We start from the raw sequence: 10,194 nt of genomic DNA, 5'->3' as shown, positions 1-10,194 counted from the left end.
GTACACCTGCTCAACATGCAGAACAGGCAAAACAGATATCGGGATTATGACAGGTTCCAAATCATAAAAGAAAGAAAAGACAGTAACAAGGGCAGATTTATAAAGTCAGAGGTCCACACAAAGATGAGATTACAGGAAAGGGTATAATATATGGAGTATGCTCAAGGTTGGTTGAACCCACCTTTGACAGAACCCTTATCTCTTGACTTTTACCCTTCAAATTGGTCTTGTGCAAGCACTTGTTTATGTAAACATATAAAAAATACACATCTCCTGTAAAGTCTGCCATATCAGCATCCCTATTTGCAGTGATATTTTATGCGGGTCATGCCTCGCTAAGAAATTGGTAATCCCCTTGTGAGCTTCAGATGTCACTTTTTTGTGACTCATGGTCAAGACAAATGTAGAGATTACCTCTAATCTCTTTCCAAGACAATTAAAGTAAGCCTTTAACCATAATACTTATATATTGCAAAAACTTATGCTGCACACCAAACCTGCTCTGCAGAAGGTTAAATGTATCAAAATTGAAGTCTAATGGCCCTATTTAGACAATTTATAGTGCGTGGTCCAAAGTGCATGGCGCACATGCATTTAGGACTGGTCCAACTCCATTTACTCTGCTATTCAAGGGCGCATAATTTGGGCATTCAGTCAGACCTGATGCACAAAGATGCTGTATTTGGTCTCTTAATTAATCATCTGTGTATTTTGGGCATAACATGAATTAAGCCAATCACAGTGTCATTTTCCATTCTCTTTTAGAGCCAGGTGCACCTGCCTCTATGACATTTAAATGGCAGAGTCAGCTAGTTGGAGAAGCGAACGGAGACAGACTGGCCCACTTGTAGTGATGCAGGGACTGCAGTTGATGGTAAGGTGGCTCTGGTCAAAAAAATTCACATTATCATTAACTGCAGATAGGTTGCAGGTGGGTGAAGTTGGATGAAGCATATCCCTGTGTCCATGTGCGCTTTTACACACAACGTTCAGCAGCATGACTGTTGTGACATTATAGCACCTCTCTCATCATTAATGTAAATTGAAAACACTACACACTACATCAATATTATCAATACTTAAGCATCAAAACAGACGGAACAGAGGGAACTCTCCAGAAAAAAACAGAAAATAAATAGTTTTTATTCATTACATTAGATCCTAACTGATCCTGCCAGATTTAAACAATCAGCAAAGTTACAGCTGTTGTACCTCGTGCGTAGATGCACACACAACTTCATCCTATTCCATGCAACTGCGACCCAGTTACTATTAACCAGAATGTTAATTTCTACGATCTGCCGATTAAGTGCAGTACCTTAGATGCAGAATGCATATGTGTCATGAACCCGCCTATGTAGGAGCATCTAACTATCTGAATAGTGCGCCCTTCAAATGACAGGAAAATACTGCTCTGCACAGTGCAGCCCTTTGCACGGAGAGTGAAAAACAAAGACATAGAAATAAAAATACTGCGGACTAATGAGGGGATAAACTGCAGGTGAGGCGGTGGGAAACCCCAGGTGAAGGGGATGAGTTGATTAGCGAGGCAGGAGGGAGTGGGAGGATCTGAAATTAATTGGAAAACAGGAAAATTAATAACAAAATTAAGAGCTGGCAGGGGTTGTGACAGACACATTACTACCCAGTGCCATGCCTGCTAACAGGTGAGAGACAAGGTTAAGAGAGGTATGAATCAAGTCATTCTTCTTCTAAAGATATAGATCCAGCTTATGAACATCAATAGCAACAAGTATACAAGCTAGATGGCATTCATATGCCATGTGAGTTTCACTAATAATGAATCTTTTTTTTTTTATCAACCTTTACTATTTTGTTACGCAATGAAAATGTATAAGTGACTGACACTCCCTCCTTTGTTCAAGGGGTGAACCACTAATGTGCTGTTAAGAGACAGGAAAGATCATCACCTCTCTGATGAGACAGACGGGACACACCTAAAAGGGAAATATTTGCACGTACTATATGCATACTATGTATGTCGTTTGTCTTTGTCAGTTTTGCTGTTTCTGCTGAGCAAGTTGTTTCTCGTATGCAAATTATAGGAGCGGGGGATAAATGTTCATTTTAAAAAAAAGAACAGGTTTATCTAGTTTATATTAGTTTTTATGCAGTTTGCAAGTTTACAGCCTCTGTAAGAGCTCTACTGTGAACATTTTTCAGCAGATATTTAGTTTAACACTTCATTCTACTGTGCATATATTCAGTATATTAAGTCAAGTCAGGTTTATTTGTATAGGACCAAATCATAACATGAGTTATCTGAGGGCTAATTTTCATATAGAACAGGTCTCGACTGTATTCTACAATATTATTTACAGCGACCCAATGGTTTCCACAAAGAGCTAGGGTGACTGTGTTGAGGAAAAACTTCCTTTTAACAAGCAGGACCCTCGAGTGGAACCAGACTTTATCACAGGCAGCCATCCAACACAGTTTTTAGAAGAAGAATGAAAAATTTAATTTTAAATGCTCCTCAAGGCTCGGGGAGATTTGGACAAAAAGAGATACAAATGAAGGAGAGGATGAAACCAACAAAATGTTTTTATGAGCGATGCCTCATCTGCCTCAGATTTTTCTCAGATTGTCTCACTTACCATATACGGCTTATGAGTCAAATGTTGGGAAACTTGACAGAAGTTTTGTTCTTACTGCCAGACAGCATTTCCCGTCAACCTTTGGAACACTGAGTACTGTGACGACACCACAGATTCATCTGACATGATATGAAGATAGTGAAAGGAGCTACTTCAGATGACTTTGAATCACCGGGTGATAAAGGTTACCTAACATTTGTCAACAAACACAAAATGTACTTGCTGTGGATGATGAAACATTTGGGGGATGTTCAGAATGGGCAAACAGGACAGGCACAAACACGTACAAAAACAAAGACACACGTACACACACTAATCTCGAAAGTGAAATATTGAAGGAAACCTCATGACCATTCACACACTGGGATGAATCAAAACACTTGCAACAGCTATTTGTGTTAGAAAAGGTGTGTGCGTACACACACACACACACACACACACACACACTCACACACAGTCCAGGTTGTGCAGCATATCATGACACACTTTAAGGCCTGATAGGTTGGCAGCCTTTCAAAAAGGGAAATCCAGGGCACTGTGGGGCATACAGCTTTTATCATGCCCTTGATATAAAGACTCACCTCAGATGAACTGGGTATTATCTCACTCTACATTCATCTGTTTCTACATTGTGTTAATTTCTTTCTGTCTGACACCTATATGAGTATATGAATGAATCTGAATGAACTATAAATTGTGCAGCACACCAGTGTAATTAAAATGTGAAAGTGTTTTGCATTATATGGCTGCTTGGCAACGTTGGTCCACAACTCTGGACCAGACTGAATCACTGAAACAATTATGGATTAGCAACACCAGTAAGTCAAAGGGTTTTTTTACACTGTCACTATGCTAACCTGCTAATCAAAGCGGTCAACCATGATAAACATTATACCTGCTTAGCGCTCTGTGCCTAATCAGGGCCTTGCAGAGCAGTAAGCAAGCCTGTAGTGTAGATTCTTCACCCTCTGGTTTGTTGATATTTTCTTTTGTGTTGTGCCAACTCAGTTATGCATGACAAGATTTAAACCATCGCTTGTTCATACCTGTGCAGAGACTGTCACCTAGGCCTAGTACAGTGGGATAAGGTAGGGTTTTACAGCCAAAGTTACTTTGGCTGTTATATTGTGGAACCACAGAGGTCAAACAGAAAGCTATCAGAACCAAGCATATACTTTTGTTAGATTTTGATAGATTACTGGCTATTTCACCCCAAAAAATGGGGAAAAAAAAACCATGATGGCGATGCCCTTTTCGAGGGCATATTTAGTGAAAAGTCTATGTTCCGTCCCACTCCATGGGAGCAGGGAAGCTACACTGCATGCACTGTCTATATGTACACCCCTGACCTGGTACAAAGCATTTCTTCTCATTATTTGAAATGCCTGGGTGTTTTTCTTTTAATATTAAGCAAAAAATCTATCCAGTGTATCAGATGACAAACTGGTTTGTCTGTCTCAGGCCGGAACACCTTGCCCTACCACTATCAAAGACAATCTGACAGTCCAGCCAGAGTGTCATTGCTACCAAGTTGGTGCCATGGATGACTGCCTCTGTGTATTGGTGTACATTGTTTTGTTGGTAAATTCCATTTTATGCTGTGGCACCTGGAGCTCTTTCACCAGAGAAAGCTCATGAACATCGGGGAAACAACACCAGCAGAAATATTTCTCAATTTTTTCTTTTTATCAGTGGAATTATCGGACTTTCTGTTCAAAGATACCCTCACCTTTGCCCATGCAGTAAAATACAAGGTAAACATGCCCGTGCACATGTGCATCTCTCCCAGCCAGACTCTGCACACCAGTCCCTGGGATATTTCTTTCCAACATACAGTCATTGTGTTCAACTAACTGGATGAACTTCTGTAACTGATGGGAAAAACAGAGACTTCATCATCTGTTTTATGGTTCATGGAGAAAGATTCTGCTCTGTATCTGAAAGGCTTCCAACTCTCCAGAGTGAATCGCGACACAGAACTTGCTGGCAAAACAAAAGGTGGAGGTGTCTGTTTCCATACTAACAGTGGCTGGTGTACTGATGTAACAGTAATCCTGTAGCATTGTCTCCATCAGCTGTAAACCTATCTACTCTCCCTGTGAGTTTGTTTCAATTATTCTGATCCTGTTTACATTCCACTACAAGCCAACGTGTGCATGCACACCGGCATGCTCACCAACCAGATACTATCAGCAGTGCCTATCATGCCTTGAGTGGGACACTCTGACCATGTCATGGTTCACCTGATTCATTCATACAGGCAGAAACTAAACCTGTGAGGACATCAAAGCAGTGGAACAGTGATGCTGTGGAGGATCTTCTGGCATGCTTGGACAGTACTGACTGGTACGGTTTCCGGACTGCTATGAACAGTCTGGATGAGTATACAGAGGCTGTGATGTTTATTAATCAGTTTTTGTGAGGACTGCTGACACGGCACTGACAAAGCCTGGCAGACAGCCAAACTCAGGCAGTTGAGGTTGCACAAGGAGGAAGTGGGGACTGGTTTAACAAGGCAGACGGAGAACCTTAACAGATGTATTCCAAGAAACTCCAACTGTAATCCAAAGACTCCACTTCTGTCTGGATGAAGACAGACATGTCAGACAGATCACAAACTATAAACCCAAAGCCCTACTCCATTAATGACTTGCACTTGGCCAATTAACTAAATGAGTTCTACTGTCACTTTGAAACACAGATGGACAGTTCTGACACTATCCCCATGTCTCCGTCCACCAGCTCAGCAGGGGCCCTGGCCTCTTTACAACAGTGACATTTCTTCCCATCCTGGAGAGGGATGTTAAAAGGCTTTTTACGAGGTAGAACCCCTGCCAAGCAGCCAGGCCAGACTCTTGTCTCTCCATCCACATTGAAGCACTGTGCTGATCAGTTGTCTCTGGTGTTAACAGACAAGTTTAACATCTCTCTAGAGACATACAACATACCACCATGCTTCAGGACCTCCACCATCCCTATCCCCAAAAAGCCACGCACCACAGGACTTAATGACTATAGACTTGTTGCCTTGATCTCTGTTGTAATAAGGTCATTTGAGCACCTTGTGCTGTCTCACCAGAAAGCCATCACCAACCCATTTCTGGACACCCTGCGGTTTGCCTACAGAGCCAACAGATCTGTAAATGATACAGTAAAGATGTTCCTCTACTTCATCCTGCAACAACTGGAACCTATGCCAGGATCTTATTTCTGGACTTCAGTTCTGCTTTTACTATCATCTCCTGCAGGTATATCACAGACTTCCTGTCTGACAGGAGACAGCACAGGAGAAGCTATGGAGGACTCTCAGTCCATTAGCCCTGGATACCTTTGAGGCTGCATCCTGTCCCCTTTGCTCTTTTCCTGTGAGCTAACAGCTGCACCTCCACTGCCCTCAGTGGACCCATCCCTGGTGACGAGTTCTCCCACAGGTGGGAAACTGACCATCTGGTGACCTGTAGGCAGAACAACCTGGAGCTCAGCGATCTAAAGACAGTGGAGATGGGTGTGGATTACAGAAGGAACCCAGCCCAACCCATCTCCATCAGCCTGTGATGTCTTTCTGTTTCCTGGGCACCATCATCACCCAGGACCTCAAGTGGGAGCTGAACAGCTCCAACACCAAGAAAGTCCACCCAATGATCTACATCCTGCAACATGTGAAGAAGTTCAACCTGCCAAAGATTATGATGGTGTACTTCCATGCACTTCTCATAGAGTCCATCTTCACCTCCTCCATCACTATCTGGGACATTGTTGGCGCTGCCAAGAACAAAGACATATTGAGTAGCATATCATTCACACTGTCAAGAAGAGGATCAACTGCAATTGTCCATCCATCCAGGACATCTACTCCTCCAGGACCATGAGGTGTGCAGGTAAATTTGTGGCCAACCCCTCCAACCCCGGACGCCAACTTTTTGAGACACTACCCTCTGGCTGTGGTCCATCAAGAATAAAGCGTAATGCAACAAGAACAGTTCTTTTAAAACTTAATACTGTATGAAATGCACATTCCCTGGTCAATATTGTGCACATTCCTGCTCAAGACTGGACAGCTCTTTGATTTGAATAGTCATTATACATATTGTTTTTTATTGTTTTTATAATATTTTCTCATCTGTTATTTTCAATTTTACATTCTCTTTTTATGCTTCTTGACATGCAGTGCTTGCTTTTTGTTTATATTTTTTTCATATTTATACCACATGAAAACCTACTTGGGGAAAAAAACTGATTCTGAAGATTAGAGAGGCCACCTAAGGTTTTCAGTCAGCTTTCTGTCTGGCAGACTAGACTCCATGTGAAATATGTAACTAGGGGAAGATAGTCTTATACAATAGAGAACAAAAGGTTACATATATAACCTCAGTCTTCTGAGAAGAGGATATTTCTGAGAAGAGAATATCTCTCCTCCTCACGGCCTCTCTGAGATCCTTTCCATTAATATGGTGACTAGTGAGGACGAGGATTACATAGGTGGTTTGTCCTAATGTATCTAGGTTAGCTGATGTCAGTAGGTCAGTCCCCTCACATATAGGGGCATTTTTAAGTAGATGGAGAAGTGGTTAAAAATGTGACCTTTTGACCTGTTACTTTACACTTAGGTCACCAACCTCTAATCCTGGCAGCATTACGTATTTATACTAGGAGCAGGCAGGACGGCAGGATTGTCTCAGCTATTTCTGTTGCCTCGATCAGGCTTATGGTTGCTGACGGTTTTATATTAAACTTGAAGGTATCTTTACCTCACTTGCCTTAATCCAATCTGTTTAAGTTACCTGAGGAAGGATTTAACACGATAAGAATTCAGCTGGATGATCTTCAGGAGCGCTTGGTTGCTTGGTTTCCCCACTGAGTCGTGTAATTTTTGCTCAGCTTCATGGAACAGTTTGCATTGTGTTCTGAGAATTAAAATCAGTGGCAACCCCACTCCTAATATCTATTTATATTGGCCTAGTTTCAAATTGTACAGTACGTATTTAGCTACATTCTAGTATCAAGAAACAAAAACTGATAGAGATATTATTCCTGGCCTTGCTTTTGTTATGACTGGAAAGCTTTGCATGCTGGTCCTGTTGTCCAGTAGTATTTGTTTTCTTGTATAGATAGTCCTCTCATGTCCTACTTGTGTGCTCTTTTCTTGGGTACAGTTACATATTAACTGCTCATGAATGTAACTGCTGACACAAGAAGGACAGATCTGTTATTGCTAATGTGGTCAGAAAACATCACATGGCTCGTCTATATTCCTGTCGAGTAAAGATCATAATGTAAAAACAGCTTATGTCTCTTGAGGTCCTTAATGTAAAGATGGCAAAGACACAGGAGCCTGCTGACTGGGAATTATTATACACTATAAATAAAAGCTATTTGTTTTGATTTTTTTTTTAAAAAGTGTCCAGGTTGCATTCAAATTTTATTGACTGTAATTTTGTAATGATTGAAAACAAACATTTCTAGTAAAATGGCTCTTAATTCTACTCCAGTTGTACTTGAGAAAACATGTTAATTCCTTTAAAATTTTCGCAGTTTAAAGTCACTTCTTTGTTTCACACAAAGAACTCCTGCTGAAGCTGCTTTGTTTCAACAGTGACACAGAAAACATTGTGAAAAAGTATTTAATGGAATCAACTGAACTTTTCTCATTAAATTAACATAAATATACAACTTTTATTCATTCAAGGTAATTAAACTTAAAATGTTCAGTATTTACTGTCAGACTTCTAAACATGAGTTCTTCTAACTTGAAGTCTTTATTTGAAATAATGAGTTGAGTGAATGCACTGTACAGAGTTCAATTAGGTTTCTAAAAAAAAAACTTAATCAGCATATCAGCAGACTTCCCAGCATGCATTGTTTGAGAATTAAGTGAGTGCATTAAAGAGTGTCTTCAATAAGTCATGGTCATTTGTTTTCACAATCATCAAAACACTGCAAACGTGTTTTCTAAAGTACAACTGAATTAAGTTTAAGTTGATTTGACTAGAGGATTATATTTTATTTATTTATTTTTCTAACCATTTCAAAATTACCTCAGCTTGCCCTTTCAAACTTAAGGCAGCCTGGACACTCTTTTTTATGTTAAAACAAATACAAGTACAATGAACATGTGAAACTGCTCCCACTGAATTTATTACATTTTAAATGTAAGGGGGTAGGGACTGAATGATATATATATATATATGAACCTGAATGAACATCACTGAAAAACTCATGTATATAAATTCTGAAGAGTTCTTAAAGTCAATACTAGAATTTTTAAGTTCAATTACCTTGAATGAATAAAACACCTGCATCAGCAGCAATAAATTATTCCAAGCCACACATCCACAATAAATTATAAAACATTACACACACATTAAAAGTAGGATGGTGTGCTGTCAGCTCCAAAGATCTCATATAGATGGGGGAAATTCATGCTCATGCATGAGCCATAATTTCCCCCGTCTATATGAGGCCTAATGCTGAGACACACAAAAAATATCGTAAAGTTGTTTTTGACCCACTTTCCTTAGGCTATCAGACGGATTTTATAGCTCACTAAAGTATGTTTATTAGTATGTGCAACATTGAAAACTCCTAATAAAAGAACAGCCCTTCCCTCTTAGTAGTGAGTAAACAAACCTTGTAAGATACAGGCTTGCCCAGAAGAGTACTAGCAAGAGATACTGCAGTATCTCCCTTTTCACAACCCTGATTCTTTATTAATCTCTCTGTATTTACCAGTATATATCTGGTGTTGCTGCTTACAATGCCCTGCCCAAGGACTGCATCTGTGCTCCATTTATCCCTATCTCTTTCATGTTCCTTGTACATCCAGCTAATTCAATCCCAAGTCATCTTCTCTCATTGCTCTAAGATAATGTAACACCAACATTATGTAATGCCATGCAATACGCCAAAATAAATTAATCTGCGCTTTGACAAATGTCCTGTGGGTCTAGTTTTTATCAATGCTCATAAATAACCACAACTCCTCAAGCATCGTTCCTGTGCTGCTGCTTCCCGCTATGCGTAGGGAGTGTGTTTCTGTGTGTGTGCAGTCCTCACACACCCAAGCTTCACACACTCTAGAGGCCTGTGAAAAACGTCACAGCAGCTGGCAGGCATGGGTGGACCTTTACCTCAGATAAGATCAGGGGTTGTAAGTTATGACTCTCTTTGTGCCTGTTGGCAGGCTGGTGCCTATACTTTGACTCACGTCGTCATGCCCGCTCACCTCCATTAACCTCTTACTCCCCACATCCCTATCATTTTTTTTGCATGACACTCATCCAGTCTGCGCCTTGTACTCGGTGTTCCTCTGAGACACCTCAGCCTCATGTGACCTCAGTCATTCTAGGCAATTTCTACTTCCATGCCTCTTCCCTCCTGCTGTTTCTCCCGAATATCAGAGCGAGAGCCTGCTGTTACTGTAGATAAAAAAGGCTCTCTCCTGGTAACTCCACCTCTGTTGGACACATTTCCCAGTGCAGTGCAGCAAGGCTTAAACCCAGAGTGATGGCGTTATGGAAACAAAGATGGAGAAGAAGAAACTGGGAAGAAAGATTTTTTTTTTTTGCCACGTCCTCAT

This window comes from Lutjanus erythropterus, chromosome 15, assembly GCF_056507025.1.
Source record: "Lutjanus erythropterus isolate fLutEry1 chromosome 15, fLutEry1.hap2, whole genome shotgun sequence".
NCBI lineage: Eukaryota > Metazoa > Chordata > Actinopteri > Lutjaniformes > Lutjanidae > Lutjanus > Lutjanus erythropterus.
Note: the sequence above shows the minus strand (reverse complement) of the source record.